The 27,895-nt window shown below is 44.3% G+C and overlaps 3 long non-coding RNA genes across 3 annotated transcripts; 2 read left to right on the top strand and 1 right to left on the bottom strand.

Annotated features, from left to right (window-relative positions):
• Positions 1–1,685: 1,685 nt before the first annotated feature.
• Positions 1,686–5,964, top strand: LOC146758504 (uncharacterized). The gene is made up of 2 exons (XR_014934517.1): positions 1,686–1,747; positions 2,012–5,964. It is a non-coding gene; the product is annotated as an uncharacterized LOC146758504 (long non-coding RNA).
• Positions 5,965–11,562: 5,598 nt separating this feature from the next.
• LOC146758503 (uncharacterized) lies at positions 11,563–15,336 on the bottom strand. Its single transcript, XR_014934515.1, has 3 exons — positions 15,223–15,336; positions 13,119–13,179; positions 11,563–12,148 (listed from the first exon to the last, which is right to left on the bottom strand). It is a non-coding gene; the product is annotated as an uncharacterized LOC146758503 (long non-coding RNA).
• Positions 15,337–15,351: 15 nt separating this feature from the next.
• Positions 15,352–26,059, top strand: LOC146758502 (uncharacterized). Its single transcript, XR_014934518.1, has 3 exons — positions 15,352–15,451; positions 16,923–16,996; positions 22,002–26,059. It is a non-coding gene; the product is annotated as an uncharacterized LOC146758502 (long non-coding RNA).
• Positions 26,060–27,895: the final 1,836 nt, after the last annotated feature.

Below are 27,895 nucleotides of genomic sequence, written 5' to 3'. Positions count from 1 at the left end.
GGAAAAGGACCCGGTCCACCTCTGATAGGCCCCATTTCAGGGCAGACTGGAGATGGGTTACTTGTGGATTTTTTTTCCCCTATGAGCGTAGATCTTTGGAGATGGTAGGGCAATCATTTTAAATATTCCTTCCTGTTGTGTTAGTACCTTAGTCATAACTCGTCGTAGATGACCATGATATCAGGTTGATCTTCCTGATGGTTACAGGAACTTGATGGCACACGAGGAACTTCACCTGACAGCCATGACTTCTCCAGACTCTTTCCAGTCCCTTGAGTAGTCAACTCCTTGATCCTCAAGTGCCTGAAATATATGGCCAAAAATGCAATCCCTCAATGACATGTACTCCTAGACTCCTATTTCCGAGATAAACGGGCATAATGCAGTTAATAATCAAACACCATCACGTACAGGAAAAGGGAGCACGGCGGAGGACGGGAGCACGGCAGAGGATGGGACCGGTGGCGGAGGATGGGAGCACAGCGCGGTGAGGATGGAGGTAGCCCGTTGAGGGGACGGGAACAGGAGGTGGGAGCGCGGCGGGGGACGCTCTCTTTGACTAAGGGAGAGGTGGGAGCGCGGCGGGGAACCCGCGACGGACGACGCGCGGTATGACTAAGGGGGAGGTGGGAGCGCGACGGGGGACGCTCGCCTTGACTAAGGGTGGGGTGGGAGCGCGGCGAGGGACCCGCGGCGGGGGATGCTCGCCTTGATTAAGGGGGAGGTGGAAGCGCGGCGGGGGACGCTCGTCTTGGCTAAACCGGAGGTGGGAGCGCGACGGGGGACGCGACATAGGACGCGCGATATAACTAAGGGGAAGGTGGGAGCGCGACGGGGGATGCTCGCCTTGATTAAGGGGGAGGTGGGATCGCGGCGGGCGACCCGCGATAGAGGACGCGCGATATGACTAAGGGGGAGGTGGGAGCACGGCGTGGGACGCTAGCCTTGACTAAGTGGGAGGTGGGAGCGCGACGGGGTACCCGCGACGGGGGACGCGCGCCTTGACTAAAGGGGAGGTGGGAGCGCGGCGGGGGACGCTCATCATGGCTAAACCGGAGGTGGGAGCGCGGCGGGGGACCCGTGACGGGGGACGCGGGATATAACTAAGGGGGAGGTGGGAGCGCGGCGTGGGACCCGCGACATAGGACGCGCGATAGAACTAAGGGGGAGGTGGGAGCGCGGCGAGGGACCCGTGACGGGGAACGCTCGCCTTGACTAAGAGGGAGGTGGGAGCACGGCGGGGGACGCTCGCCTTGACTAAGAGGGAGGTGGGAGCGCGACGCGGGATGCTCGCCTTGACTAAGGGGGAGATGGGAGCGCGGCGTGCGACCCGGGACGGGGGACTCTCGCCTTGACTAAGAGGGAGGTGGGAATACGGCGGGGGACCCGCGACGGGAGACGCTCGCCTTGACTAAGAGGGAGGTGGGAGCGCGGCGAGGGACCCGGGACGGGGAACGCGCGACTTGATTAAGGGGGAGGTGGGAGCGCGACGGGGGACGCTCGCCTTGATGAAGGGGGAGGAGGGAACGAGGCGTGGGACCCGCGACGGCGGACGCGCGCCCTGATTAAGGGGGAGGTGAGATGGCGGCGGGGGACCCGCGACAGAGGACGCGCGATATCACTAAGAGGGAGGTGGGAGCGCGGCGGGGGACCCGCGACGGGGGACTCTCGCTTTGACTAAGGGGGAGGTGGGAGCGCGCCGGGGGACTCCGCGCCGGCGGAGGTTAGTTTTAGTGCGCCAGCCGAGGTTAGATTTAGTGCGCCAGCCGAGGTTAGATTTAGTGCGCCGGCGGAGGTTAGATTTAGTGCGCCAGCCGAGGTTAGTTTTAGTGCGCCAGCCGAGGTTAGATTTAGTGCGCCGGCGGAGGTTAGATTTAGTGCGCCGGCGGAGGTTAGTTTTAGTGCGCCGGCGGAGGTTAGATTTAGTGCGCCAGCCGAGGTTAGTTTTAGTGCGCCGGCGGAGGTTAGATTTAGTGCGCCAGCCGAGGTTAGATTTAGTGCGCCAGCCGAGGTTAGTTTTAGTGCGCCAGCCGAGGTTAGTTTTAGTGCGCCAGCCGAGGTTAGTTTTAGTGCGCCAGCCGAGGTTAGATTTAGTGCGCCAGCCGAGGTTAGATTTAGTGCGCCAGCCGAGGTTAGATTTAGTGCGCCAGCCGAGGTTAGATTTAGTGCGCCAGCCGAGGTTAGTTTTAGTGCGCCAGCCGAGGTTAGATTTAGTGCGCCAGCCGAGGTTAGATTTAGTGCGCCAGCCGAGGTTAGATTTAGTGCGCCAGCCGAGGTTAGATTTAGTGCGCCAGCCGAGGTTAGGTTTTAGAGGGACGCGCGCCTTGGCTAGGGGGTAGATGGGAGCTCGCCGGGGGACGCGCGCCTTTGCTAATGGGGAAGTTGGAGCGCGCCGGGGGACTTTACTGCCGTATATGGATACAAACTTTTCATCTTCGTTCTGTTTCTTTTTTTGATTAATAAATACTTGTTAAATTTATTTTGTTTCTCCTTTGTGGTTCTTTATGTTATTCCGCTCACAAGTTTTTTGTTGTTGTAATGGTATAAACACTGAGGTCAACTTTTTTAGTAGCAAGTTTTTAGCTGGGATCTCGGTTATAATTAGTATTTTTTGATTTTTTTTTCTTCATCGTAATCTTTTATTTTTTGTTTCTCTGTTATGATGGGGTTGGGTATTTACAGGGTTACGATGTACTTCCACTTTAGTTTGGTTCAATATATCTTTATGTTTTACTGGTTTAAGTAGGGTGGTCATGCATAAACCAAGTACGACTTGGTGGCCACTTTCTGCTTCCCTTTGGAAGGCATTTGCTCACGTCCCAGAAAGCATGGCTCATCACATTTAACTGTTTCTCCATAAGATGGATTCAACCGCTTTGTCCTTTTTTCTTTCTCTCAGATTCTGTTGGCAGGTACAACACTACAAGGTGTGGGGTTCCCATTTGCCCAGCTGTGGTCACCAGGAAGTCTTTGAGCCCTGCTCTACCAGAGCTGTAGCAGCATGTTATCAGTATGATTTTCATTCAGGATCCAAAAGATGTCATTATACATACCTCTAGAAAGTACATTCATAGAGATGAACACTAAATCTGATTTCGTAGATATGAATCCAGATCTCTTCATAGAGTTTCTTCCCAAACTTCTCTGCCTTCTCTTCTAGGTTTGGAATTACTAGAGGTATTTGGTTGGGTTTTTTTTTTTGTTTGCTTGTTTTGTTTCTTGTTGGTTTTTGTTGTTGTTGTTGTTGTTTTGTTTTGTTTGTTTCTTTTCTGTTTGGTTTTTTTTTGTTTGTTTTCCCACCGTGTATCTGCATTGTATGCAAATAGACTGTTCAACTACTGGCTGGGAATTTGGCTACTGGTGCACGTTCTGTGGCCATTTGCCCAGAACGGACAGCCTGGACAGAACTGTTGCTCCAGCACCAAGTGAGTGGACAGTCATGATGCAGAAATCCTTGACAAAATACCATATTTTTCTGACAACATAATTTTTATAGGATGGAACAAAGGGTGTTTTCCAACTGGGGGAGGTGGGAGGGGGCGGGGCAGTAATCAAGTGTACTGAACTTATTGTTTCAGGTTTTCAATTGATTCTGAGCCAGTGGTTTCAGCTCTCATGGCATTAAAGCTTTCATTAGGCAACAGTTTTTTATTTGTCTTCTGAATTCCCATGGAGGACGATTCGTAATAGTGATTAGGTATTTGGTGACTTTACCTTGTTGCATTGTGTTAATCACAAGGTTAAAAACTTGCTACATTTTGAGGTTACTTTGAAATCAGGCTGAAAATCTTGGTCTTCTCAGCTGAGTTATACATTGGCTTATTAAATGTTGTGTCTTCATTCAAATGAGTAAAAGTATTAATTTGTGAGTGCTGCAGGGAGATTAGAATGCTAATATACATAAAAAATGGATTTCAGCCAAGTACTTAGTCAAGGGAAAGTCTAGAATGCTAAGAATCCTTGTTACTTGAAACAACATCAGTGGTATTTTGTAACCTTCAAAATGGAGATCGTTAGAAAAAATAATTGCGAAGGTGTATGTGTCATCCACTGCTTTATTTAGACAAAGAACCTATGTGAGACGCTATACCGAAAATTCTGTGCAGATCAACAAGTGTTGTCTTTGACATAGCCCTTATCAAGAACTTGGTACCAGAAATGAAGAGTTGGCAATAAAGTATCCGCTTTACTGGATTTGGGAGGCAACCAAACTGATTACAAAAACTGAAAATTGATTTTAAATGGGAAAGAGTAGGATTAATCCTAAAGCGAGCTGAATTTTTTTCCATCTCTTTAAAAATGGCTAGTGGAGACTGACCTGCCTACAGTTCAAAACAGACTTTTTCTCATCTGTCTGCTGGAGGGAACAATGCAGGCGTGTTTCATTTCCTTAGGAAATGGCCAAGAGCCAGAGAAAGATTAAAAATGTAAGCAAGAATCAGTGCAGTGGTTGTTCCTGTAAGAGTTAGACAGTTGGCCTGCAATATCAGTAAATCCTCCCACAGAAGATATGTTCCTGTACTACAGGATTTGTGTATGGTGCAGAAAGGATGGACTTGGCTGTTACTCCTGCACAGGTGCACATGGAATGCATTTGGTATGTGAAAGAGTAAGTAAAAGCAACTGACATACTTGAAGAAATGTTTTATGAGCAGAAGAACTAATGAGCAAAAATAAATCCTAAGAGGAGCAAATTACTTCTTCCGGGTTTCTCTCTTGGTTCTTCAGCTCCCCGCCATAACAGTCCCAACTTCCCTGCCCTGTCCTCTGTCGTGTGTAGGGCCCTTTGGCCACTGCTGGGCAGACAGTATGATAGCTGAGCTCCACGTGTCCCATCTCAGCGGGGACAAATGATCTCAGGAGCTCCATCCTCCAGGAGATCTTCCTTGTTCTGTAGACAGTGAAGATGTAATCAAGGCTGCCTAACCTAAGGATCTAACTGAGGTTCAATTTAAGGAAGCTGGTGAGCCGCTCTGCTTGCAGTGCTTCTGTCCTTCTCCACAAACAACACTGTCTTTATCTCTAAGACTAGGCATCTGCATTTGGTGGACGAGGTCTGCCTTTAGGGAATTCCAGTGATCTACCTCTGCTGTCCTTGGGAGGGAAACCTTGCTCTAGGAGAGCTTCTTCTCCAGTTGTCCAAATTTGTTGTTCAAATTAGGAACCTAAGATAAGATTCCTATTCGAACCTTATGCTTCCTAATCTGATTGAAACTGCCCATAAGGCTTAGGAGAACTGAAGAGGAGGAATGCCCGGTTGCAGAATTATGGGGAGCCAGGCAGAAAAATTAGGGGAATGTGTTTATTTAATATAGTTATTTATCCACTTTAGTATTACCACAGGTAATGAAAAATACAGCAAAAAAATACAGCCCAAAACTTATGTCTGCTTCAAAGAAGTTGAATTCAAGAAACATAGAAAAGCTCGTTGTAAGATTTCATTTCAGGTATGGGAAATAATTCTGCTGCACGTGTTGGAAGGGAATTGAACAGACTGAAAATATTTGGAACATGAACTTCTATAGAAAAGCTCTGCAGGAACATTTGAACCATTTGATGGTTTCTTAATATTCCCGAGTCCTCTGAATCTACCTGGGCTGTTGATTGATGTGATTCTTCAGTCTTTCTCCCAAATATGTTTTAAATGTTTGTGTAATACTCAGGTTCAGCAGGGATCTGTTTAATGATTTAACTCCACTAACTCAAGACTTTGGCAAAGGAGAGGAAAAAAGAGAGAGCAGTACGTCCAGTGAGTGAGAAAGAACAGATGAACTGCAAGGAACACTGGAAATTTCCTTCCCTGGAGAGTGCATCAGCTGCTGTGCCCAGCACAAATCCGTACTCATCAGCCGTGAGGCATCTCTGGTCAGAAGCTGGATCCAACTTCCAAATGCCAAAGAAAATGGGTGGGGGTGAACGGAGCTCTTTGCTTTCAATAAAAAGCTTATTATTAAAATTATTAAAGCTTAGTCATTGTAGTTTTGATGGGGTCAAACAAAGGGTATGTGTGGGAGGGCAGGGGAAGAGAGAGCCTAAGTGGCAAACGGTGGGGAGAATCTTGGTTCCTGATTTAGAAGGAGTGAACAAGCGCAAGTCTCTGGGTAAGGCCTCTGGGACATAACAATGATAGTCAGTCTTTCAAATGTTGGTGCAAATATCAATCAATTAATGACAAAGGATGGTTCGTGTTCTCTCATTCATGCTTCCCTGTCAGCAAAGTATGTTTTCAGAAACTATCCTGGTAAATAAGACGTGGCTCTCCTCTGGCAGAGCCCCCATCTGCCTCTGTCAGTGGCATCCCTATAATGACAGCACTACACTGATATTAATGCTTCCCATGCTAGGGATTTGCCCATCTCCAGCTGCTAAAAAGAGTTGTTGCAGGATGGGAATTACAGAGTAACAGAGTGAAGGGGAAAAAAAAAAAAAAAAAGAAGAAGAAGAAGAAAGACCGCATTTAATTTCAGTCCTCAGAAATGCAATTTTCCATGGAAGTAGAACCCCTGCTGTCTGCCTGACTTGCATCCTGATCCTGTGTGTGCCCAGCTGAACTAGTGTATGTTATACAGTCCCATTTTGACTCCACAGAGGAGGGCAGGAGGAGCAAAATTGATGCTTTCAGTCTGTAAGGCATTTTAAAGTTAATCAGGTCCTCTGGGTCTGATCTAATTTGTGTAAGATTGCTGTTGATGATTAGAAGAGCTATTTCAGATTTTGGTCAGTAGCCTGTTACGTGGACCCAGTGGAAAGATTCCAGTAGCAGTCTGTTAGTTTTTCCCTGTCACATTCAGGTTACAGACCCTTCACAGATGTTGTAAATAGACATCAATACTAAAAGGGAATATTACACAACTTAAAATCGTAAGTGCCAACACAGACGTTTTGTTAAAAACGTCTATCACATAAAAGCAAACATTTAAGGCCATTATATTTCACAGAATCACATTTATCAATTATCAAGGTTGGAAAAGACCTAGAAGATCATCTAGTCCAACCATTACCAATACTTCCCAGCTAAATCATATTCCTCAACAATTTATAACAATTTATAACAGTTGTTTTCATTTTTAATATGTAAAATACATTTTTCTTCTCTTATTATTGACTTGAATATTTTTTCTTAGAATTTAATACTAATTTTTTTCCAACATTATTTATGTTCTTGACCATGTAAATGATGATGTGGACTTCGAACAAGAAGAAATAAATCTCGGTGGTTGGAAATCTAATAGATACTTGTGCAATGAATGAACCAACTGAGAATCCAACACAGCCTTCTCCAAAAAATATAGTTATCAGATATTATAGAGACAAGTACAAAGCTGGATGTCCACTCAATTATGTCCAGTTATTTCATTCTGTTCTGCATTTAATTTATCAGGTGAAAAGGATAACTGAAATATAATTCTCCTGTTCTGGGCCTTTCTGTTGTATTACAGTTGATGCAGCTGTTGTCATGGCAGGAAGGGTAAGGTCCCATCCATGCCCCATTTGCCCCTGCTTGCAACTCCTGTCTCTCTCATTGACTTGGAGCTAAAGCAGAGGAGCTAAGTAGTGAGGCAGGATATGTGAATTCATTCAGTTGTCACAACTGGGAAGGCTTTGCTGAGCTCAGAACAAGTGTATTGGTCTGATGCAAAGAAAGAAAAACTATTTATTTTCTCTGTTCTGAAAACCACTTAAACATATTCTCAGTTTGAAGTCCACACATCTTTTCATCGAAACAATGAGATGAAGCAGTTTCTTGGTGTAAGACCCCATATATTTTGGCACAGTTAAAGAATAGTTGGGATACTGGTGGTCGTGTGGCACGGTTCTGCTGCACCCTTTACAGATGGAACCGGCCTGGGGAATGGATGAACCAACTCAGGCTCACACAGAAGTGTCCTGAAAAACATGAATACTGGTTTCTGGTTCAACTCAAGCACAAAGCAGGCTTAACAAAGGGATTAAAAGATGCTCTGCAGTTTAGAACTGGGTAAACCAGGTCCATAGGCTCACAGAGATGTTGGTTAGAAGAGATGTCTGGAGACTGCATGGTCGCTTGGTCCAAACCTCCTTTGAAGTGCCATTGGCACTGCAGCAGCATTTAGTCTCAAGTAATAGTGAAATCTCTGAACCATCAGTGTCAAGGCAGATTCTTGCAGAGCAAGTAGCCCCTGTGTGCGTGACCTGTAAGGGGTCCTGCACTGGGAAATACAATGCCTGCAATATGTCCGTTCCTCTGTTTACTGCTCATCTTATTTTTCGTGTGTATCTCAGTTCAGCATGCATCGTTTGCTGTGCTCTGCTTTAGCTTCAGAGATCGCTTCTCAGCCAGCCTGTGTGCTCTCAGTTCCCTTATTTCCTTTGCTTGGCTCTGTCAGCACAGCTACTGTTGCAGTCAGCATCAGGAGTTCTGGTAACATTGTTTATCTCTGTCCTTTATGAGCTTGGAAGTGCATGAATTCAGGCATTGCTTTCTCTCTCTTTCTAACCAAATGCTCAATTAAAATAAATAGAATTAAAGAAGTAGAATAAAGTTTCTAGTTTTCAGAATGAAAAAAGGAGTGTAACTTCAGAGGTACGGTGCAGTCTGTGTCAAAGATTGGGAGGACGGTAAGAAAAAGAGAGTAATAAAGATTTAAAACTAGCAAGGTGGACATGTGTGGACTAGGCAATCTGCGGAGGTCCCTATCAACCCCTGTGATTCTAGCATTCCTTCATATTCTGGTTTATTTTGATTACCCTTCCATCTAGTGGTGTTTAGTGGTATCATTTCTCTTTCTATGTTTGGAGGATTTCACTTTTTGGTTGTAGTTTCTGTGTTTCCACACATGCTTATCTCTTTTTACTTTTCACAGCTTAACAAGCAGATGCAAAGCTGTGCTAGTGCTAGTCTCCCCATAAATTCAACCATCCTTCAGGCATTTCCACAAAGATATCTGAAAAGCTGTCAGAGAAATCACAAACATATGCAGGTAGACATTGCCTTTTAAAGATACCTAGCCTGATCACTGTAGTCATTTTTCCATCCGGAAGGGAAGTGTAGACTAGTGCTTGTTTTTAGCTGCCTACCCACTGCATTTCCCTTATTACAATGTTTTTGCTGGCAAAACATGAGTTTTCATAGAATCATAGAACCACTTGAGTTGGAAGGGACCCCATGAATCACCAAGTTCCAACCCCACTGCCACAGGCAGAGCCACCAACCTCCAGATCTGGTACTAGAACAGGTTATCCAGGGCCCCATCCAACCTGGTCTTGAACACCTACAGGGATGGAGCATCCACAGCCTTCCGGAACGGCCGCTTCTAGCCCCTCACCACTCTCTCTGTAAAGAATTTTCCCCTGACATCCAGCCTAACCCTTCCCTCCTTGAGCTTAAAATGTTGTTTCTGCTTTGAGATAGCATTCACCGAAAGAAATTCAATGAATTCTTGGTCATGATTAAATGAATATTAAATAAATTTCATTTGGCCGCTGTCTGTTTCCTAGAGAGTACATGTATGAACATAAGAAATGACAGTGCCAAGAGGCATTTATTCATTAGCCTCTTTCTGCCTGACCCTGAAGACTAAGTAGTCTGAACCTTGACTAACAAACCATAGTATTAAATGCAAGGTAGAAAGTTGATATTAAAAAGCAGGACCTGGATCAATCTCACTTCTTTGTGATAACAGTTAAGAAAACAGTCAAACGATAGGGAAAAAATAAAAATAAAAAAAAGAACAGTAGAGTAGCATCTTCAGAGACTGAAATGGCTGGCATTCAGGTAGGCTGTCTGGCACTGAATGCAGGTCATAGTGAGTTCTAGACTTAAACTTAAATAAACTTAGACTTAAATACTGAGTTCTAGACATGTATAGTGCAGTGGGAGCACTGACTACACAGAATGGTGATCATCCTAGAAATCTTTCACTCCAAAATAATCAAACTACATGCTGACAAGATACTAATTCCAACCAAAGCGTGAAGAAAAAGAATAGCTGTTTATGTACATTCAAGGTGGAAACAGTTGGACTCCGAACCTTGTGAAATGGAAGTCTGTTGAACTGTATTTCAACATTCCTGACCTTTCAGGTAAGAAACAATACTGGTCCGAAAACTGCGGTAGTTGGCCCAGGAATGAGACACGCTTTCCACAGTTTGAGTTGTCAGAAGTTAAGTATCAGGGTTTTGAATTAATACGACTTTAATAGGAAATTTCATATTAAACATGTGGAAAGAAATGTTCAGTCTCAAAAAGACATGCCATTGTAAGTATTCCAGATTTAAGTTACTAGATGGGTGTCTTCACGTAGCCTACACTGCTATAGTGCCTACTAATCTCTCTGTAGTGCCTGCAGGTGGTAAGTAACACCAGAGAGGAAGTGCTGACTTCTGAACTAACATCTAAATTCCTATTCTTACCAGTGGAAAGAAACAGACAATGTCGGTAAATGAATTTGCTCATACAGAGTAGACTTAGAAAACATGCTGAATGAATTAACAGTCCAAAGCGCTCTCTTCTCTCTGTAGACTAGAAATGGAGACAAAAACCGATGGCGTGAATAAAGCGTGATTGTGAAGCCAGGGATACTTTTCTCTGGTATATTAGAGAAGCCTAGTAAAGAGGCATACTCAGACTTTTGAGTTGAATGTCTCATTGCAACTCTACACATTCCATTTGAAAATTCACAGATAACAAATGTATTTATGTTGACTGAAGCAGACATTGGTGGCACGGCGGTAGATTGAACTTTCCCACCAATAGTCCATTATGTTTTCTTGCCATGTAACAGATGGCAGCAGAGGGGCACTCTGACAGAATGGTGTCTGACATGGTGTCTTAGTTTTAGCTGGGATGGATTTTTCTTCAGAGTCCCTGGAATGATGTTATGTTTTGGTTCTAGGAAAAAAAATGGTGTTAATAACACGCCAATTCTAAGTAGTGTTGTACTGAGCCAAGGCCGTCCTCAGTGAAGGGACTAAGGAGCTGGAAGGGAATGGAGTTAGGACAGCTGACTTAAACAGGCCAAAGGGGTATTCCATACTATACGACATCACGTGGTTTTGAAAAGAGTGAAAGTTCATCTGGCTCTTGTGCTGCTCAGCGGCTCAAGAAAGACAGGGAACTACTCAAGAGCATACAGCAGAAGGCTACAAAGATTATTAGGGGCCTATAGCATCTCCCTTATGAGGAAAGGCTGAGTTTGGACTGGAGAAGAGAAGACTGAGAGGGATCTTATGAACATTGACTGATAGTCATAGTCACTATCAACATAGTCACATATCAAGAGCCATAGATATGCATACACATGCACATGTGCATTAACTTATTGTTACCAGCACAAGAACAGGCTGATGGCCACTGTCCCAGAGATTTAGAAGACAAACATTATATGTTATCAGAAGTATTAAAGTATACATATCAATTGTAAATCTCAGAGATATGAAACAAATATTAGATACATACTGATGTCTGTGCCCTCAAACATAACAAAACTAACCAAGGCCAACATATGCTCAACAGCTGAGTTGATGGAAGGCTGAAAAAGATAATTTCCTGAAGTCGGAGCATATACATTCATAACGCTGAGATTACACTAATCTTGATTTGTTTTATTTAAATTTTCCTGGGTTGTTTTTTTTTCCCCCATGCCTGAAGTGAGACGGGATATAAATGCCAAAGACCACACTGCACCACGTGTTTTCAGGAAGTCCCTGCTGAAATCACAGGGCAGTCCTGCTTTCAAAGTGACTGTGAGTTGCCCTAGCATGTGCTTGGATTGCAGCATTTGCTGATGGATCTCGTAAAACTCTCTTTGGTACTTGTTTGAACGAAGACAGAAAGAGGCTTCCAGCTGTCCCACCATGACCTGTACAAGAGTGATGGAAGAGCAGTGCAGGATCGGTTGCTGCATTTGAAACTTTTCTAGAAGGAAAGCCTCCCATATGGCGAAAAGGTTCTCTGTAAATAACAATAACAGCTTGGCTTCCGGTCCTGAAAATGCATCCTGTGATGCATGGTAGGCTGTTGTACACTGCCAAGCTTCACAAGGCTCAAGAAGACAGGAATCCAGCCCTGCAAGCACCAGCTGCAGTGTCAAGGTCAAGCCCAGAGGCATCACCTGCACTTGTTCCAGACATCCTGTTTCCTCCTTGACTGCGATGTGCGCAGGATCTCCTGTGATGGAAATGTTATATCAAACATTGCTGCACATTTGCAAAACCGAGTTGTCAAGCTCACATTTTCAAAGCACCAATCTATCCTAATTCAGGCACGTGGTAAGCAAGCTCATTTTCAGAGGTACTGAGTACTTTACATCAGTTTACATCTGGAATGGATGTTCCAGATGCCTTCTTTTCTTTGCTTTGCTTTTTCTTTCTTTGCTTTTCCTTTTTTCTTTTCATTTCCCCTCTCCTCTCCTATCACACCTCTGCTCTCCTCTCCTCTCTCCTTCTTTTTTCTTCTCCTCTCTCATCTCCTCTATTTATGACCATCTTGCACAGTCTCTGGATGCATATTGGCTCTGAAATCTATAGTGCTTTTTTTTTTTTTTTTTTTTTTTTTTTCCTCAGAAACTTCCACTTAAAAATGTTTTTCTCAAGTACTTCAAAATGCCCCAAAACTGAAATTCTTGGATGGGACTGAATAATGTTTTAAAATGACATCGGTTTGGAATGAAAATAATGCAGTGATTTATACAGATTAAATATTTAAAGCTTTCTGTTGTTACTCACGCACATTTGTGGTATACTGTCTTTATAAACCAATGACATACGATATCATTATAAATAAAAGATATACTAATTGGGGATTTCTGTCAGGAGCTGATGGTACTAAAATCGTGTTTGCTTAAGGATTAAATATTTTCCCTTCGGGCTTGCCAATGATTTTAAACCTTCCTGATACCTGCCAGGGAAAAAAGAAGAAGATAAAAGGCCTCAGTTGAAAACACTGGACAGCTCTGAAGTGCTGTGGTGATATCGTTGCAAGTACTCCAATCTCAATTTTACACACGTGGCTATTCTCATTTGGGTCCATATGACTCATCACTACAGAAAGCTGAATGCATGCAATATGGGACTGCATCCTACCGGAGGACAATCATCTTACGCGCTTCAGAGCCATTTGAGATGCATTCAAACCTCACCTGCATGCCGTCCATTCATTCAGTTTTGCTTGGGCTGCTTCCAATAATCCAAATGTCTACACTGAAAAGGCAAAACAACAGATAAATACCCAAACTGAAAAGGCTAATAAAATTGTATAAGGAAACATGAATCATGCTTCATTGCACATTAAAATGAGCTCATTTAAATGACAAATGGTATATTCTTAGCATACTTGAACAGAGCATAAACCGCTGATGAAGTATCTGCGTTCTGACCCACCAAAACAAATCACAGTCCTTCCTCATTATGTGACCAAAAGTACTCTCTCTCTGATGTGTCTAAAACACAACATTTATCACCCACAGTTCAGGTAACGGGATCATCTTATCACACATGCGATGGGATCATCTTGTCGCACTCCCGGTCTCATTCTGTGACAGGAATAATTGCCATTTTGGTCACATGAAACACACGTGCTGGCATATACAAAGAAAAACATCCAGGCGTGCAGTCCTTTTGTCTACCAGAATCAGTTTGCTTGCCTCAGAAAATGTTCTCCCTGTATGTAAATATTCTTGAATTCAAGAATATTTAAGAGCTTGTTCATTCCAACACTGAAATCCTGGTGACCTCAGAGGGTTTTTGTGCAACTCAAGGGAACACACAAAGCCCTAGCATAGAGATGGCATGGCCAGAAAGAACATGCACAGTAACGTAAACATTATAAATCTACAAAGCTCTAAAAACTATGTTTGAATTTGTAACTGAAGTACCAAATCGGTTTTTTTCCGTTTCGGTAAAAAGCTGAAAATTAATTGTTTGAAATATTCCTCCAGGCCAGTATTTATCTTAAACAAACATGAGATTCACACTGTCAAACTTCAGACATCTGCCTTCAGGCTGATCATTTAGTTTCCTTTTCTAGATAACGGAAGGGAACAAAATAGCATTCAGATGTGGTGCTTTGTAAGTTCATCTCTGCTTTAGCCCGCCTGTCTAGGGCTAGATATCCAAATGGCAGATACTTCAGATCAGCAGGTAAGCACTAAATCATAGAATGGCTTAGGTTGGAAGGGAACTTTAAAATCATTCAGCCTCAACCTTCCTGCTGCAGACAGGGCTGCCCCCCAGTAGCTCAGGATGCCCAGGGCCACATCCAACCTGGCCTTGAATGCCTCCAGGGATGGGGTACCCACAGCTTCAATGCGCAACCTCTGTCAGTGCCTCGCTATCTTCTGAGTAGAGATTTCTTTTCCTAACGTGTTACTAATTTTCCCCATATTGTTTGTTTGTTTTTAAGAGTTTAACACCGTTTATTTTCAGAGAATGACTTTAATTTAGGTAAGGAGGGAGCTCTCAGTCAGCTCATTACCCTCCAGGCTGGAGTTTTACATGCACGGACCAAGCCCTGAATCTGTATCTCTGAAAATGTCAAGTACTTTCCAACAAACAAACAACACACACACACACACACACACACACACACAAAAATAAAATTAGAAAATGATTTTCCTTATGTCAGCATCATAATCCACACACATCTTAAGGCACACGGTTTGCATGTTTGGTGAAGGAAAGTACTGATTAGACTTGAGGAGATAAGAATTTAACCTTTCTTGTGTAAAAGCACTATTGACTGTGATCTACAAGAAAAATCAAACTCACATAGCTGTATAAACAAGTCTCCGGTTTCAGTGAATGGCAGAAATACAACGAATGGAAGGAATGAAAAGATAGCTGACTATCCACATGAAATTGCTTTTGAGGATATCAAATGACAGTGATGTGAGTGAACAGGGCACATTTGCAACTCTTGCTCATGCTAATAGGGTTGCCCTGATAGGTGGTGGATGCCCCATGCCTGCAGACACCCGAGATCGGGCTGGATGTGGCTCTGAGCACCTGATGGAGCTGCAGGTGTTCCTGCTCACTGCAGGGCAGTTGGACCAGATGGGCTTTAAGCATTCCTTCCAACACAAACGGTTCTGTGAAGTGAGACACATCCTATACCTACAGGAAGTCCAGGATGACATTGTTGATTGAAACATAGAATCCATGATGTGTTAACTTTATAGGGATGTACTTATAAATAATATAAATAGATAATAGATTACATATATATATAAAGCTTTAGTATCATACCCAGGTTCGGTTGCTGCTGAGAGCTGGGCCCGCTCCCAGGGCCAGGCCGGGCCGCGGGGCCGGGCGGAGCCGCCGCCATGATGGGGGGGCTGGGACAGGGTCTGCAGTAGCAGGGGCTGTTCCGTACCACGTGACGTAAGGCGGGCGTCATAACGCTTCGTGGAGGGCAGACGTTGTTCGGCGGTTGTGGAGCCCGCGCTGGATGGCGCTGTGCGGTCGTCGGTGGGCGGTGAGTAGTTGCGTTTTAACTATGGGTACAGCTGCTCTCACGTTTCGGTTGCCATTTTCCTCAGCGGTGCTGAGCAGCTGCAGGGCTGTGCTGCAGCGTGAAGCCCAGTGGGGCCCAACCCAGAACCGTCAAGTCCTTGTACCAAGAGTGGGAAGGGAAGGGCCCTTTGGGGGCTGTCTTGGCCAGCTCCCCTGATGAAGTTGTTCAAGGGCCCTGACCCCTGAGGGACACAACTTGTCATTCAAATCCTTTTCAATGTAGAGAAAAGTGTTCCATCTTTTGTGCCCTATTGCTCTTTCTCCCCTGGTTCCTCATTGGCTGAGTATTTTAGGTTCGCAATCTTCCTGATGCTCAACTAAACATGTGAATACTGAATAAGCATTAATTTTTGCTAGCTAAGTATATCTCACCGATGAGTTAAGTTTGCACAGGTGCTCATTCAGTACTTGGTTGTTGTTTCTGGACATCTGCTCATCCTTGCCTAGAGATAAGCTTGGAAGGAGGTTAGAGGGGAGCGTCTTGATGCCTGCCTGTTCCATCCCAGCCTACCCACAGAGCAAGGCTACGCAGCCTTGTGTAAAGGCCCTGACTTCTGTGATGTTTGTTAAGTCTGTTTTACTTTTGCTGAGGGTCTTTTATCCAAACAGAATAGCCGTACAATATTTTTGCAAGCAATAATGAATCCCATCATTCAGCGACTGTATTTCTAAACTGTGCTACTAACAGAGATGGTATTTCTACTTGTAAACATCAGCCGTTTTTAAGGAGAAGTTACGAAATCCAAATACGTGGTACTCTACTTCTTCAGCTCCATCTCCCCTTTTCAATATCTAATAGAGAAACAGCATTCCGTTCTTACATCACTGATGCACTTAAATCACAAAGGGACAAGTTTGGTCGGGCAGGGCCTACGCTTTGTGAAGTCATGCTGGTTATCCTGTACTGTCTTCCTCCCTTCCGTGTGCCTTAGCACAGCATTGAGGTGCAGACGTGTAAGTTCCTTGAGTCACTGTATGATAACGATTGAGTCACAGCCTGAAACACGGACAGAACACCAGGGAAAAGGACCCGGTCCACCTCTGATAGGCCCCATTTCAGGGCAGACTGGAGATGGGTTACTTGTGGATTTTTTTTCCCCTATGAGCGTAGATCTTTGGAGATGGTAGGGCAATCATTTTAAATATTCCTTCCTGTTGTGTTAGTACCTTAGTCATAACTCGTCGTAGATGACCATGATATCAGGTTGATCTTCCTGATGGTTACAGGAACTTGATGGCACACGAGGAACTTCACCTGACAGCCATGACTTCTCCAGACTCTTTCCAGTCCCTTGAGTAGTCAACTCCTTGATCCTCAAGTGCCTGAAATATATGGCCAAAAATGCAATCCCTCAATGACATGTACTCCTAGACTCCTATTTCCGAGATAAACGGGCATAATGCAGTTAATAATCAAACACCATCACGTACAGGAAAAGGGAGCACGGCGGAGGACGGGAGCACGGCAGAGGATGGGACCGGTGGCGGAGGATGGGAGCACAGCGCGGTGAGGATGGAGGTAGCCCGTTGAGGGGACGGGAACAGGAGGTGGGAGCGCGGCGGGGGACGCTCTCTTTGACTAAGGGAGAGGTGGGAGCGCGGCGGGGAACCCGCGACGGACGACGCGCGGTATGACTAAGGGGGAGGTGGGAGCGCGACGGGGGACGCTCGCCTTGACTAAGGGTGGGGTGGGAGCGCGGCGAGGGACCCGCGGCGGGGGATGCTCGCCTTGATTAAGGGGGAGGTGGAAGCGCGGCGGGGGACGCTCGTCTTTGCTAAACCGGAGGTGGGAGCGCGACGGGGGACGCGACATAGGACGCGCGATATAACTAAGGGGAAGGTGGGAGCGCGACGGGGGATGCTCGCCTTGATTAAGGGGGAGGTGGGATCGCGGCGGGCGACCCGCGATAGAGGACGCGCGATATGACTAAGGGGGAGGTGGGAGCACGGCGTGGGACGCTAGCCTTGACTAAGTGGGAGGTGGGAGCGCGACGGGGTACCCGCGACGGGGGACGCGCGCCTTGACTAAAGGGGAGGTGGGAGCGCGGCGGGGGACGCTCATCATGGCTAAACCGGAGGTGGGAGCGCGGCGGGGGACCCGTGACGGGGGACGCGGGATATAACTAAGGGGGAGGTGGGAGCGCGGCGTGGGACCCGCGACATAGGACGCGCGATAGAACTAAGGGGGAGGTGGGAGCGCGGCGAGGGACCCGTGACGGGGAACGCTCGCCTTGACTAAGAGGGAGGTGGGAGCACGGCGGGGGACGCTCGCCTTGACTAAGAGGGAGGTGGGAGCGCGACGCGGGATGCTCGCCTTGACTAAGGGGGAGATGGGAGCGCGGCGTGCGACCCGGGACGGGGGACTCTCGCCTTGACTAAGAGGGAGGTGGGAATACGGCGGGGGACCCGCGACGGGAGACGCTCGCCTTGACTAAGAGGGAGGTGGGAGCGCGGCGAGGGACCCGGGACGGGGAACGCGCGACTTGATTAAGGGGGAGGTGGGAGCGCGACGGGGGACGCTCGCCTTGATGAAGGGGGAGGAGGGAGCGAGGCGTGGGACCCGCGACGGCGGACGCGCGCCCTGATTAAGGGGGAGGTGAGATGGCGGCGGGGGACCCGCGACAGAGGACGCGCGATATCACTAAGAGGGAGGTGGGAGCGCGGCGGGGGACCCGCGACGGGGGACTCTCGCTTTGACTAAGGGGGAGGTGGGAGCGCGCCGGGGGACTCCGCGCCGGCGGAGGTTAGATTTAGTGCGCCGGCGGAGGTTAGATTTAGTGCGCCAGCCGAGGTTAGATTTAGTGCGCCGGCGGAGGTTAGATTTAGTGCGCCAGCCGAGGTTAGATTTAGTGCGCCAGCCGAGGTTAGTTTTAGTGCGCCAGCCGAGGTTAGTTTTAGTGCGCCAGCCGAGGTTAGTTTTAGTGCGCCAGCCGAGGTTAGATTTAGTGCGCCAGCCGAGGTTAGATTTAGTGCGCCAGCCGAGGTTAGATTTAGTGCGCCAGCCGAGGTTAGATTTAGTGCGCCAGCCGAGGTTAGTTTTAGTGCGCCAGCCGAGGTTAGATTTAGTGCGCCAGCCGAGGTTAGATTTAGTGCGCCAGCCGAGGTTAGATTTAGTGCGCCAGCCGAGGTTAGATTTAGTGCGCCAGCCGAGGTTAGGTTTTAGAGGGACGCGCGCCTTGGCTAGGGGGTAGATGGGAGCTCGCCGGGGGACGCGCGCCTTTGCTAATGGGGAAGTTGGAGCGCGCCGGGGGACTTTACTGCCGTATATGGATACAAACTTTTCATCTTCGTTCTGTTTCTTTTTTTGATTAATAAATACTTGTTAAATTTATTTTGTTTCTCCTTTGTGGTTCTTTATGTTATTCCGCTCACAAGTTTTTTGTTGTTGTAATGGTATAAACACTGAGGTCAACTTTTTTAGTAGCAAGTTTTTAGCTGGGATCTCGGTTATAATTAGTATTTTTTGATTTTTTTTTCTTCATCGTAATCTTTTATTTTTTGTTTCTCTGTTATGATGGGGTTGGGTATTTACAGGGTTACGATGTACTTCCACTTTAGTTTGGTTCAATATATCTTTATGTTTTACTGGTTTAAGTAGGGTGGTCATGCATAAACCAAGTACGACTTGGTGGCCACTTTCTGCTTCCCTTTGGAAGGCATTTGCTCACGTCCCAGAAAGCATGGCTCATCACATTTAACTGTTTCTCCATAAGATGGATTCAACCGCTTTGTCCTTTTTTCTTTCTCTCAGATTCTGTTGGCAGGTACAACACTACAAGGTGTGGGGTTCCCATTTGCCCAGCTGTGGTCACCAGGAAGTCTTTGAGCCCTGCTCTACCAGAGCTGTAGCAGCATGTTATCAGTATGATTTTCATTCAGGATCCAAAAGATGTCATTATACATACCTCTAGAAAGTACATTCATAGAGATGAACACTAAATCTGATTTTGTAGATATGAATCCAGATCTCTTCATAGAGTTTCTTCCCAAACTTCTCTGCCTTCTCTTCTAGGTTTGGAATTACTAGAGGTATTTGTTTGGGTTTTTTTTTTGTTTGCTTGTTTTGTTTCTTGTTGGTTTTTGTTGTTGTTGTTGTTTTGTTTTGTTTGTTTCTTTTCTGTTTGGTTTTTTTTTTGTTTGTTTTCCCACCGTGTATCTGCATTGTATGCAAATAGACTGTTCAACTACTGGCTGGGAATTTGGCTACTGGTGCACGTTCTGTGGCCATTTGCCCAGAACGGACAGCCTGGACAGAACTGTTGCTCCAGCACCAAGTGAGTGGACAGTCATGATGCAGAAATCCTTGACAAAATACCATATTTTTCTGACAACATAATTTTTATAGGATGGAACAAAGGGTGTTTTCCAACTGGGGGAGGTGGGAGGGGGCGGGGCAGTAATCAAGTGTACTGAACTTATTGTTTCAGGTTTTCAATTGATTCTGAGCCAGTTGTTTCAGCTCTCATGGCATTAAAGCTTTCATTAGGCAACAGTTTTTTATTTGTCTTCTGAATTCCCATGGAGGACGATTCGTAATAGTGATTAGGTATTTGGTGACTTTACCTTGTTGCATTGTGTTAATCACAAGGTTAAAAACTTGCTACATTTTGAGGTTACTTTGAAATCAGGCTGAAAATCTTGGTCTTCTCAGCTGAGTTATACATTGGCTTATTAAATGTTGTGTCTTCATTCAAATGAGTAAAAGTATTAATTTGTGAGTGCTGCAGGGAGATTAGAATGCTAATATACATAAAAAATGGATTTCAGCCAAGTACTTAGTCAAGGGAAAGTCTAGAATGCTAAGAATCCTTGTTACTTGAAACAACATCAGTGGTATTTTGTAACCTTCAAAATGGAGATCGTTAGAAAAAATAATTGCGAAGGTGTATGTGTCATCCACTGCTTTATTTAGACAAAGAACCTATGTGAGACGCTATACCGAAAATTCTGTGCAGATCAACAAGTGTTGTCTTTGACATAGCCCTTATCAAGAACTTGGTACCAGAAATGAAGAGTTGGCAATAAAGTATCCGCTTTACTGGATTTGGGAGGCAACCAAACTGATTACAAAAACTGAAAATTGATTTTAAATGGGAAAGAGTAGGATTAATCCTAAAGCGAGCTGAATTTTTTTCCATCTCTTTAAAAATGGCTAGTGGAGACTGACCTGCCTACAGTTCAAAACAGACTTTTTCTCATCTGTCTGCTGGAGGGAACAATGCAGGCGTGTTTCATTTCCTTAGGAAATGGCCAAGAGCCAGAGAAAGATTAAAAATGTAAGCAAGAATCAGTGCAGTGGTTGTTCCTGTAAGAGTTAGACAGTTGGCCTGCAATATCAGTAAATCCTCCCACAGAAGATATGTTCCTGTACTACAGGATTTGTGTATGGTGCAGAAAGGATGGACTTGGCTGTTACTCCTGCACAGGTGCACATGGAATGCATTTGGTATGTGAAAGAGTAAGTAAAAGCAACTGACATACTTGAAGAAATGTTTTATGAGCAGAAGAACTAATGAGCAAAAATAAATCCTAAGAGGAGCAAATTACTTCTTCCGGGTTTCTCTCTTGGTTCTTCAGCTCCCCGCCATAACAGTCCCAACTTCCCTGCCCTGTCCTCTGTCGTGTGTAGGGCCCTTTGGCCACTGCTGGGCAGACAGTATGATAGCTGAGCTCCACGTGTCCCATCTCAGCGGGGACAAATGATCTCAGGAGCTCCATCCTCCAGGAGATCTTCCTTGTTCTGTAGACAGTGAAGATGTAATCAAGGCTGCCTAACCTAAGGATCTAACTGAGGTTCAATTTAAGGAAGCTGGTGAGCCGCTCTGCTTGCAGTGCTTCTGTCCTTCTCCACAAACAACACTGTCTTTATCTCTAAGACTAGGCATCTGCATTTGGTGGACGAGGTCTGCCTTTAGGGAATTCCAGTGATCTACCTCTGCTGTCCTTGGGAGGGAAACCTTGCTCTAGGAGAGCTTCTTCTCCAGTTGTCCAAATTTGTTGTTCAAATTAGGAACCTAAGATAAGATTCCTATTCGAACCTTATGCTTCCTAATCTGATTGAAACTGCCCATAAGGCTTAGGAGAACTGAAGAGGAGGAATGCCCGGTTGCAGAATTATGGGGAGCCAGGCAGAAAAATTAGGGGAATGTGTTTATTTAATATAGTTATTTATCCACTTTAGTATTACCACAGGTAATGAAAAATACAGCAAAAAAATACAGCCCAAAACTTATGTCTGCTTCAAAGAAGTTGAATTCAAGAAACATAGAAAAGCTCGTTGTAAGATTTCATTTCAGGTATGGGAAATAATTCTGCTGCACGTGTTGGAAGGGAATTGAACAGACTGAAAATATTTGGAACATAAACTTCTATAGAAAAGCTCTGCAGGAACATTTGAACCATTTGATGGTTTCTTAATATTCCCGAGTCCTCTGAATCTACCTGGGCTGTTGATTGATGTGATTCTTCAGTCTTTCTCCCAAATATGTTTTAAATGTTTGTGTAATACTCAGGTTCAGCAGGGATCTGTTTAATGATTTAACTCCACTAACTCAAGACTTTGGCAAAGGAGAGGAAAAAAGAGAGAGCAGTACGTCCAGTGAGTGAGAAAGAACAGATGAACTGCAAGGAACACTGGAAATTTCCTTCCCTGGAGAGTGCATCAGCTGCTGCGCCCAGCACAAATCCGTACTCATCAGCCGTGAGGCATCTCTGGTCAGAAGCTGGATCCAACTTCCAAATGCCAAAGAAAATGGGTGGGGGTGAACGGAGCTCTTTGCTTTCAATAAAAAGCTTATTATTAAAATTATTAAAGCTTAGTCATTGTAGTTTTGATGGGGTCAAACAAAGGGTATGTGTGGGAGGGCAGGGGAAGAGAGAGCCTAAGTGGCAAACAGTGGGGAGAATCTTGGTTCCTGATTTAGAAGGAGTGAACAAGCGCAAGTCTCTGGGTAAGGCCTCTGGGACATAACAATGATAGTCAGTCTTTCAAATGTTGGTGCAAATATCAATCAATTAATGACAAAGGATGGTTCGTGTTCTCTCATTCATGCTTCCCTGTCAGCAAAGTATGTTTTCAGAAACTATCCTGGTAAATAAGACGTGGCTCTCCTCTGGCAGAGCCCCCATCTGCCTCTGTCAGTGGCATCCCTATAATGACAGCACTACACTGATATTAATGCTTCCCATGCTAGGGATTTGCCCATCTCCAGCTGCTAAAAAGAGTTGTTGCAGGATGGGAATTACAGAGTAACAGAGTGAAGGGGGGAAAAAAAAAAAAAAGAAGAAGAAGAAGAAGAAGAAAGACCGCATTTAATTTCAGTCCTCAGAAATGCAATTTTCCATGGAAGTAGAACCCCTGCTGTCTGCCTGACTTGCATCCTGATCCTGTGTGTGCCCAGCTGAACTAGTGTATGTTATACAGTCCCATTTTGACTCCACAGAGGAGGGCAGGAGGAGCAAAATTGATGCTTTCAGTCTGTAAGGCATTTTAAAGTTAATCAGGTCCTCTGGGTCTGATCTAATTTGTGTAAGATTGCTGTTGATGATTAGAAGAGCTATTTCAGATTTTGGTCAATAGCCTGTTACGTGGACCCAGTGGAAAGATTCCAGTAGCAGTCTGTTAGTTTTTCCCTGTCACATTCAGGTTACAGACCCTTCACAGATGTTGTAAATAGACATCAATACTAAAAGGGAATATTACACAACTTAAAATCGTAAGTGCCAACACAGACGTTTTGTTAAAAACGTCTATCACATAAAATCAAACATTTAAGGCCCTTATATTTCACAGAATCACATTTATCAATTATCAAGGTTGGAAAAGACCTAGAAGATCATCTAGTCCAACCATTACCAATACTTCCCAGCTAAATCATATTCCTCAACAATTTATAACAATTTATAACAGTTGTTTTCATTTTTAATATGTAAAATACATTTTTCTTCTCTTATTATTGACTTGAATATTTTTTCTTAGAATTTAATACTAATTTTTTTCCAACATTATTTATGTTCTTGACCATGTAAATGATGATGTGGACTTCGAACGAGAAGAAATAAATCTCGGTGGTTGGAAATCTAATAGATACTTGTGCAATGAATGAACCAACTGAGAATCCAACACAGCCTTCTCCAAAAAATATAGTTATCAGATATTATAGAGACAAGTACAAAGCTGGATGTCCACTCAATTATGTCCAGTTATTTCATTCTGTTCTGCATTTAATTTATCAGGTGAAAAGGATAACTGAAATATAATTCTCCTGTTCTGGGCCTTTCTGTTGTATTACAGTTGACGCAGCTGTTGTCATGGCAGGAAGGGTAAGGTCCCATCCATGCCCCATTTGCCCCTGCTTGCAACTCCTGTCTCTCTCATTGACTTGGAGCTAAAGCAGAGGAGCTAAGTAGTGAGGCAGGATATGTGAATTCATTCAGTTGTCACAACTGGGAAGGCTTTGCTGAGCTCAGAACAAGTGTATTGGTCTGATGCAAAGAAAGAAAAACTATTTCCTTTATTTTCTCTGTTCTGAAAACCACTTAAACATATTCTCAGTTTGAAGTCCACACATCTTTTCATCGAAACAATGAGATGAAGCAGTTTCTTGGTGTAAGACCCCATATATTTTGGCACAGTTAAAGAATAGTTGGGATACTGGTGGTCGTGTGGCACGGTTCTGCTGCACCCTTTACAGATGGAACCGGCCTGGGGAATGGATGAACCAACTCAGGCTCACACAGAAGTGTCCTGAAAAACATGAATACTGGTTTCTGGTTCAACTCAAGCACAAAGCAGGCTTAACAAAGGGATTAAAAGATGCTCTGCAGTTTAGAACTGGGTAAACCAGGTCCATAGGCTCACAGAGATGTTGGTTAGAAGAGATGTCTGGAGACTGCATGGTCGCTTGGTCCAAACCTCCTTTGAAGTGCCATTGGCACTGCAGCAGCATTTAGTCTCAAGTAATAGTGAAATCTCTGAACCATCAGTGTCAAGGCAGATTCTTGCAGAGCAAGTAGCCCCTGTGTGCGTGACCTGTAAGGGGTCCTGCACTGGGAAATACAATGCCTGCAATATGTCCGTTCCTCTGTTTACTGCTCATCTTATTTTTCGTGTGTATCTCAGTTCAGCATGCATCGTTTGCTGTGCTCTGCTTTAGCTTCAGAGATCGCTTCTCAGCCAGCCTGTGTGCTCTCAGTTCCCTTATTTCCTTTGCTTGGCTCTGTCAGCACAGCTACTGTTGCAGTCAGCATCAGGAGTTCTGGTAACATTGTTTATCTCTGTCCTTTATGAGCTTGGAAGTGCATGAATTCAGGCATTGCTTTCTCTCTCTTTCTAACCAAATGCTCAATTAAAATAAATAGAATTAAAGAAGTAGAATAAAGTTTCTAGTTTTCAGAATGAAAAAAGGAGTGTAACTTCAGAGGTACGGTGCAGTCTGTGTCAAAGATTGGGAGGACGGTAAGAAAAAGAGAGTAATAAAGATTTAAAACTAGCAAGGTGGACATGTGTGGACTAGGCAATCTGCGGAGGTCCCTATCAACCCCTGTGATTCTAGCATTCCTTCATATTCTGGTTTATTTTGATTACCCTTCCATCTAGTGGTGTTTAGTGGTATCATTTCTCTTTCTATGTTTGGAGGATTTCACTTTTTGGTTGTAGTTTCTGTGTTTCCACACATGCTTATCTCTTTTTACTTTTCACAGCTTAACAAGCAGATGCAAAGCTGTGCTAGTGCTAGTCTCCCCATAAATTCAACCATCCTTCAGGCATTTCCACAAAGATATCTGAAAAGCTGTCAGAGAAATCACAAACATATGCAGGTAGACATTGCCTTTTAAAGATACCTAGCCTGATCACTGTAGTCATTTTTCCATCCGGAAGGGAAGTGTAGACTAGTGCTTGTTTTTAGCTGCCTACCCACTGCATTTCCCTTATTACAATGTTTTTGCTGGCAAAACATGAGTTTTCATAGAATCATAGAACCACTTGAGTTGGAAGGGACCCCATGAATCACCAAGTTCCAACCCCACTGCCACAGGCAGAGCCACCAACCTCCAGATCTGGTACTAGAACAGGTTATCCAGGGCCCCATCCAACCTGGTCTTGAACACCTACAGGGATGGAGCATCCACAGCCTTCCGGAACGGCCGCTTCTAGCCCCTCACCACTCTCTCTGTAAAGAATTTTCCCCTGACATCCAGCCTAACCCTTCCCTCCTTGAGCTTAAAATGTTGTTTCTGCTTTGAGATAGCATTCACCGAAAGAAATTCAATGAATTCTTGGTCATGATTAAATGAATATTAAATAAATTTCATTTGGCCGCTGTCTGTTTCCTAGAGAGTACATGTATGAACATAAGAAATGACAGTGCCAAGAGGCATTTATTCATTAGCCTCTTTCTGCCTGACCCTGAAGACTAAGTAGTCTGAACCTTGACTAACAAACCATAGTATTAAATGCAAGGTAGAAAGTTGATATTAAAAAGCAGGACCTGGATCAATCTCACTTCTTTGTGATAACAGTTAAGAAAACAGTCAAACGATAGGGAAAAAATAAAAATAAAAAAAAGAACAGTAGAGTAGCATCTTCAGAGACTGAAATGGCTGGCATTCAGGTAGGCTGTCTGGCACTGAATGCAGGTCATAGTGAGTTCTAGACTTAAACTTAAATAAACTTAGACTTAAATACTGAGTTCTAGACCTGTATAGTGCAGTGGGAGCACTGACTACACAGAATGGTGATCATCCTAGAAATCTTTCACTCCAAAATAATCAAACTACATGCTGACAAGATACTAATTCCAACCAAAGCGTGAAGAAAAAGAATAGCTGTTTATGTACATTCAAGGTGGAAACAGTTGGACTCCGAACCTTGTGAAATGGAAGTCTGTTGAACTGTATTTCAACATTCCTGACCTTTCAGGTAAGAAACAATACTGGTCCGAAAACTGCGGTAGTTGGCCCAGGAATGAGACACGCTTTCCACAGTTTGAGTTGTCAGAAGTTAAGTATCAGGGTTTTGAATTAATACGACTTTAATAGGAAATTTCATATTAAACATGTGGAAAGAAATGTTCAGTCTCAAAAAGACATGCCATTGTAAGTATTCCAGATTTAAGTTACTAGATGGGTGTCTTCACGTAGCCTACACTGCTATAGTGCCTACTAATCTCTCTGTAGTGCCTGCAGGTGGTAAGTAACAGCAGAGAGGAAGTGCTGACTTCTGAACTAACATCTAAATTCCTATTCTTACCAGTGGAAAGAAACAGACAATGTCGGTAAATGAATTTGCTCATACAGAGTAGACTTAGAAAACATGCTGAATGAATTAACAGTCCAAAGCGCTCTCTTCTCTCTGTAGACTAGAAATGGAGACAAAAACCGATGGCGTGAATAAAGCGTGATTGTGAAGCCAGGGATACTTTTCTCTGGTATATTAGAGAAGCCTAGTAAAGAGGCATACTCAGACTTTTGAGTTGAATGTCTCATTGCAACTCTACACATTCCATTTGAAAATTCACAGATAACAAATGTATTTATGTTGACTGAAGCAGACATTGGTGGCACGGCGGTAGATTGAACTTTCCCACCAATAGTCCATTATGTTTTCTTGCCATGTAACAGATGGCAGCAGAGGGGCACTCTGACAGAATGGTGTCTGACATGGTGTCTTAGTTTTAGCTGGGATGGATTTTTCTTCAGAGTCCCTGGAATGATGTTATGTTTTGGTTCTAGGAAAAAAAATGGTGTTAATAACACGCCAATTCTAAGTAGTGTTGTACTGAGCCAAGGCCGTCCTCAGTGAAGGGACTAAGGAGCTGGAAGGGAATGGAGTTAGGACAGCTGACTTAAACAGGCCAAAGGGGTATTCCATACTATACGACATCACGTGGTTTTGAAAAGAGTGAAAGTTCATCTGGCTCTTGTGCTGCTCAGCGGCTCAAGAAAGACAGGGAACTACTCAAGAGCGTACAGCAGAAGGCTACAAAGATTATTAGGGGCCTATAGCATCTCCCTTATGAGGAAAGGCTGAGTTTGGACTGGAGAAGAGAAGACTGAGAGGGATCTTATGAACATTGACTGATAGTCATAGTCACTATCAACATAGTCACATATCAAGAGCCATAGATATGCATACACATGCACATGTGCATTAACTTATTGTTACCAGCACAAGAACAGGCTGATGGCCACTGTCCCAGAGATTTAGAAGACAAAGATTATGTGTTATCAGAAGTATTAAAGTATACATATCAATTGTAAATCTCAGAGATATGAAACAAATATTAGATACATACTGATGTCTGTGCCCTCAAACATAACAAAACTAACCAAGGCCAACATATGCTCAACAGCTGAGTTGATGGAAGGCTGAAAAAGATAATTTCCTGAAGTCGGAGCATATACA

Source organism: Coturnix japonica, chromosome 14 (assembly GCF_054131305.1).
Source record: "Coturnix japonica strain WE chromosome 14, WE-NBRP24, whole genome shotgun sequence".
Classification (NCBI taxonomy): Eukaryota; Metazoa; Chordata; class Aves; order Galliformes; family Phasianidae; genus Coturnix; species Coturnix japonica.
The sequence above is the reverse complement of the archived record's forward strand: the minus strand, read 5'-3'. Positions and strand labels throughout refer to the sequence as shown.